At 41.7% G+C, this 6,000-nt stretch overlaps 1 protein-coding gene across 1 annotated transcript in view; it reads right to left on the bottom strand.

Moving 5' to 3' along the window:
* Galnt1 (polypeptide N-acetylgalactosaminyltransferase 1) overlaps positions 1-2,529 on the bottom strand; it is a 44,860-nt gene extending 42,331 nt beyond the window's left edge. The window contains exon 1 of the mRNA XM_032886218.1: positions 2,475-2,529. The gene's annotated coding sequence lies outside the window, so the exon portion shown is untranslated. The remainder of the gene's footprint in view (positions 1-2,474) is intronic.
* Positions 2,530-6,000: the final 3,471 nt, after the last annotated feature.

A 6,000-nucleotide genomic window follows, 5' to 3' on the forward strand; every position in this document is an offset into this window, starting at 1 on the left:
GTGGGCAAATAGGTTTATATGAGCTAGGAATCAAATATAGGATCTCATGCATCCTAGGCAAGACCTTTATCAACTAAGTACTTCCCCAGACCCATTCTTTAAGACCTACTAACCATTACACTAATATATATTATTGTCAGTTCATTTATATCTAAAAACCATGTCTTTTCACATTGAGACAGCTAAGGAGAAAGAAAAGCAGGTCTACCTAACAACCTGTCTGCAATTTTTTAAAAGTATCTTTGAACATCCTTTAAATAAAATGCTTCAGAAACTAACAGTTCCAGGTCTTAGAACTTTTCAGATTTGTAATATTTGCACAGATCTAATTTTTTGAGCTCCAGAATACTAAATTTGAAACATTACAAAATTTAAAACATTTTGAGTATATCATCTACATTCAATGTTTCAGACTTGAGAGCATTATAGATTTACAGACGCAGACACACACACACACACACACACACACACACACACACACACAGAGAGAGAGAGAGAGAGAGAGAAACACTACTCAGAATTTTAAAAAGTCACTATTGTGATCACTAAACTATTTCTCCAAGTTATTATCCCAAGTTTAGAGGTCAGGAGAACAAACCAAACTTGGAATATGGGTAGCCTCTTAACGGAGCTTACTAGATCAAGTGTGTCTATCTGGGGCATGCAATGTTGAGCACATTGACTAGTTTACCAGTTTTTAAAGGTGATAAGCTGCCTTAGCTTCTAACTATCTTGAAAATTTATATCTCAACTTATAAAATGATATATGCTAAATATAAAGAACTCTTCAGGGAGGCTGAGGAGATGGCTCAGAGGTTAAGAGCACTGACTGCTCTTCCAGATGTCCTGAGTTCAATTCCCAGCACCCAGGTGGTGGCTCACAACCATCTGTAATGGGATCTGACACCCTCTTCTGGCATGCAGGTGTACATGTAGATAGAGCACTCATATGTACTCATAGACATAAAATAAATAAATCTAAAAAATAAAAACCCTCTTCAAACACTGTAAAGTAAAATCTCACGACTGCCATAAACTATTATCAGAGCTATATTCCATTGTTAGTGCTCAAGTATTTTTATAGTCATTCAGGACAGACGGACCATACTTCAATACCCGTTTCTGTTATTTTGAGCACTTTGTGGCAACCAGATCTCAGCACAGGTACCAGAGAAATTACTTTGGGCAGTGATTAGCAAACTGTTTTGGCAAAGGGTCAGATGGTAAACTTCTTTTGAATTCTGGTGTTGTAGGAAGAAAACGGCCATAAATGAATCCAGCAACATCCCAACCATTTACTTACAAACACTGAAATTCAATTTCGTATTACAAATAGTTTTTACTTAACAATCCACTTAAAGATGTGAAAACTCTTCTTGGCTCCTGAGTCATCATCACAAGAATCCCAGATCTCCAACACGCAGTCTGGGTGCCCAGTCAGAAGAAACATATACTTTCCGAAGTTTGTTGTATTTACGTTAACAACACTGTTGACGGGAGACTTTATTTTGATAGTTTGTGTGTAATCAGTATTGTCTGTAGCCACATGTCTGGTCTGTCTGCTGAGAGCGGGTATTACCGTCTAACCTAGGCTAGCCTCCAACCGCAGACCCTCCTGCCTCATCTCCCACCGTCCAGGAGTCCATCTGTGCAGCACCGCACCCAGCTTTGTCCTGGGTGTTCTGTCTCTGCTGGAACTGGGGATCATTCCATTTCTTTTCTCACATACCTACTGAAATCCGCCCCAATACTCTACTAGGTAATAATGTGTTCTGTCTTTTTCTTTCTGTAAAATTCTTTATACAGAAAATAACTGTGTCAGTTATTTTATTTGCAACAAACACCAAAACCCATGTGGCCTCATTGTTTCTTTAAAAGAAAATACACTCCCCTTATAGTCTGACTGCAAAAACGCACTCAGTAAACAGTAAGTGGTATTTCTAGAGCTGCTTTCTTAGATGAAACAATCAGGATTCTTTTACATTCGCACTGATGCAATGAAATGACCTTCTGGAACACAGAAGCTCAAGACAAACTTTACTCCAGTATCTTCCACACTAGTACTGTCAATGATTTCCAGTCACATGAGAAGATTTAAGTTTAGTCCTAGCTAAAAGTTCTTTTCTGAGCTTGGTCTTCAAACTGACTTGCTAATAACAAATATAAACATACTAATAAAGTAATACTGACTATACTTGACTGCTATATTTCTCAAATTTTATTAAAGTAAGAACTTAGTACAGAATCATTCTAGTGCTGAGCATGGTGACACATGTCTTTAATCTCAGCTTGGGAATGAGGGGGAAGTGGGTTTCTGTGAGTTTTCGGTTAGCCAGGACTATAAAAAAAACAACCTAAAACAACAAGTCCTTTCTAATACATGACCATAAGTCATAAAATCCAATGGTATAAGTTTCAATATCTACAGAGAAGTATAACTTTGAAATCATAATTCCCAATTATCATCAACTTACCCCAAAGGAGTTTTTCAAATGACTTCATATCACAAATCCACATGTCTCAAACCATCTGTTAAAAAATAAATTGCCTAAAATCAGTGAATTTCAGAGTTAACTCTTTCCTCACCCCACACTTCCACTACCTGTACACAGACTGTAGGCCAGCTGCCCACCTGAATGCAAGGGCCACTGATTATTCAGCTGCTTCCCCAAAACTAAGTATGACAGAAGAGGCATGGGCACTCCACTGAATTTCTATTTTAAGAATAAGTGAGTTAATTAATAAAATGTCACTAACCAAAACCTCAGGGGAAACAGTGTACCTCATCTTTTCTCCTCCTAGAACGGCCTCAACTTTTCAGAGGAGAAGGCCAGAGACCAGCAGACAACGCCTACAGTGGATACTGTTCACTCCTTCCTTCACACCCACCATTCTTCACCGTGTCAGCAGACTCCAGAGAATTCCTGTGATAATTCTCTACTAGGCCACCTACTCCTGACTGGCCTAGGCCAACCACAACCACAGTCACTGTATTATATCTTACACAAGTACAAAACTAAGTCATGGTCAATGAAACCAGTAGGGAAAGATGTTAGAAAGCATTGGAGAACATTTTCTCTTTATGGAAAAAAAATGATAAAGAAAAAATAGTATTTTCTTCCCTCTTTGAATCAACATATACTTCAAGTCCTGAAGCTATCTCGAAGCTTTAAGGAAGACTTCATCATGCCGGGAATGGCAAAGAAACTGTGGAAAGCAGTGGGGCTTGGATGCATCCTGAAGTCAGACCAACCTTGAAACTTCCTTCCATGTATGATATGAACCTCTCTGTGAGAGGTTAACCTTTCAGGAATGAGGTACTCTACTCCTACAGTCAACACCCCACCCCAAACATCCTGCAAGCCACAATTATTATTCAGATCAGAATGGATCCTGTGAAGGAAAAAATAAAGTATAAAGTACGCTGTGACACACCCATCTTAGAAATGGTATTATTGTCAGGTGCCATTTAACAAGACTGTTCTGAGAAACATGTCATGAGGTATGATCATTATTGTGTGAACCTACAAGTGTTACTTATAAAATCCTAGCAGCAAAGCCTACTATGACTCTAGGTTCTATGGTATATATCACTGTATATTTGGTCTACCTCTGTCTGAATCCTGTTATGTAGTACATGGCTACAGCTAATCAACTGAAGATCATATATCCACAGTATGTTCAAACTCTGTCAATTACATGCCAGACACTATGCTAACAGAGAAAACTAAAACATGAAAAAGTTTAGGCTCTGGCTAGCATGAATGTGCTCCTCCCAAAGACTGTATGTTAGAAACTTAAACCCAAAATTTGAATGCTGATATTATCTGAGGCCATAAAGAATGGGGACTCAGGAACCCTGGTGCACGGAGGCTCCCGGAAGAGGCGGCGCAGATCTTCCCGGTTGCTGCCACCGCAGAGAGCCCGTGGGCAGCACCCCGCGAGCGAACTTGAGCCTCGGGACCACAGGTAAGACCAACTTTTCTGCTGCAAGAAAGCGGCCTGGTGATCTCGGGACACACGGAGGCAGAATTCCTCTAGGACCGGGCACGTCCTGTGTTTACCGGAAGTCCCACACCCGCGGATCCCGGCCCGCAGCAGCTCTCTGCTCCCAAAACCCGTGGGAGAGAGACCTTCACCGCCTGGTCAGGTGGGCACTCCTGAGGCTGCAGAGCGGAAGAGACCACCAACACTGCCCACCCCTGCCCACATCCCTGGCCCAAGAGGAAACTGTATAAGGCCTCTGGGCTCCCGTGGGAGAGGGCCCAGGAGCGGCAGGACCCCTGCCTGAAACACCGCCGGAACCTGAAGGAAACAGACCGGATAAACAGTTCTCTGCACCCAAATCCCGTGGGAGGGAGAGCTAAACCTTCAGAGAGGCAGACACGCCTGCGAAACCAGAAGAGACTGCTCTCTGCACACATTACTGATTCCAGAGGAAAACACCGGAGGCCATCTGGAACCCTGGTGCACGGAGGCTCCCAGAAGGGGCGGCACAGATCTTCCCGGTTGCTGCCACCGCAGAGAGCCCGTGGGCAGCACCCCGCGAGCGAACTTGAGCCTCGGGACCACAGGTAAGACCAACTTTTCTGCTGCAAGTGACCTGCCTGGTGAACTCAAGACACAGGCCCACAGGAACAGCTGAAGACCTGTAGAGGGGCAAAACTACACACACGAAAGCAGAACACTCTGTCCCCATAACTGGCTGAAAGAAAACAGTAAAACAGGTCTACAGCACTCCTGACACACAGGCTTATAGGACAGTCTAGCCACTGTCAGAATTAGCAGAACAAAGTAACACTAGAGATAATCTGATGGCGAGAGGCAAGCGGAGGAACACAAGCAACAGAAACCAAGACTACATGGCATCATCGGAGCCCAATTCTCCCACCAAAACAAACATGGAATATCGAAACACACCAGAAAAGCAAGATCTAGTTTCAAAATCATATTTGATCATGATGCTGGAGGACTTCAAGAAAGACGTGAAGAACTCCCTTAGAGAACAAGTAGAAGCCTACAGAGAGGAATCGAGACAAAAATCCCTGAAAGAATTCCAGGAAAAACACAATCAAACAGTTGAAGGAATTAAAATGGAAATAGAAGCAATCAAGAAAGAACACATGGAAACAACCCTGGATATAGAAACCAAAAGAAGAGACAAGGAGCTGTAGATACAAGCTTCACCAACAGAATACAAGAGATGGAAGAGAGAATCTCAGGAGCAGAAGATTCCATAGAAATCATTGACTCAACTGTCAAAGATAATGTAAAGCGGAAAAAAGCTACTGGTCCAAAACATACAGGAAATCCAGGACTCAATGAGAAGATCAAACCTAAGGATAATAGGTATAGAAGAGAGTGAAGACTCCCAGCTCAAAGGACCAGTAAATATCTTCAACAAAATCATAGAAGAAAACTTCCCTAACCTAAAAAGAGATACCCATAGGCATACAAGAAGCCTACAGAACTCCAAATAGATTGGACCAGAAAAGAAACACCTCCCGTCACATAATAGTCAAAACACCAAACGACAAAATAAAGAAAGAATATTAAAAGCAGTAAGGAAAAAAGGTCAAGTAACATGTAAAGGCAGACCTATCAAAATCACACCAGGCTTTTCGCCAGAAACTATGAAGGCCAGAAGATCCTGACTGATGTCATACAGACCCTAAGAGAACACAAATGCCAGCCCAGGCTACTGTATCCTGCAAAACTCTCAATTAATATAGATGGAGAAACCAAGATATTCCATGACAAAACCAAATTTACACAATATCTTTCTACAAATCCAGCACTACAAAGGATAATAAATGGTAAAGCCCAACATAAGGAGGCAAGCTATACCCAAGAAGAGGCAAGAAACTAATCGTCTTGGCAACAAAACAAAGAGAAGAAAAGCACACAAACACAACCTCACATCCAAATATGAATATAACAGGAAGCAATAATCACTATTCCTTAATATCTCTCAACATCAATGGCCTCAACTCCCCAATA

This window comes from Rattus rattus, chromosome 15, assembly GCF_011064425.1.
Source record: "Rattus rattus isolate New Zealand chromosome 15, Rrattus_CSIRO_v1, whole genome shotgun sequence".
NCBI lineage: Eukaryota > Metazoa > Chordata > Mammalia > Rodentia > Muridae > Rattus > Rattus rattus.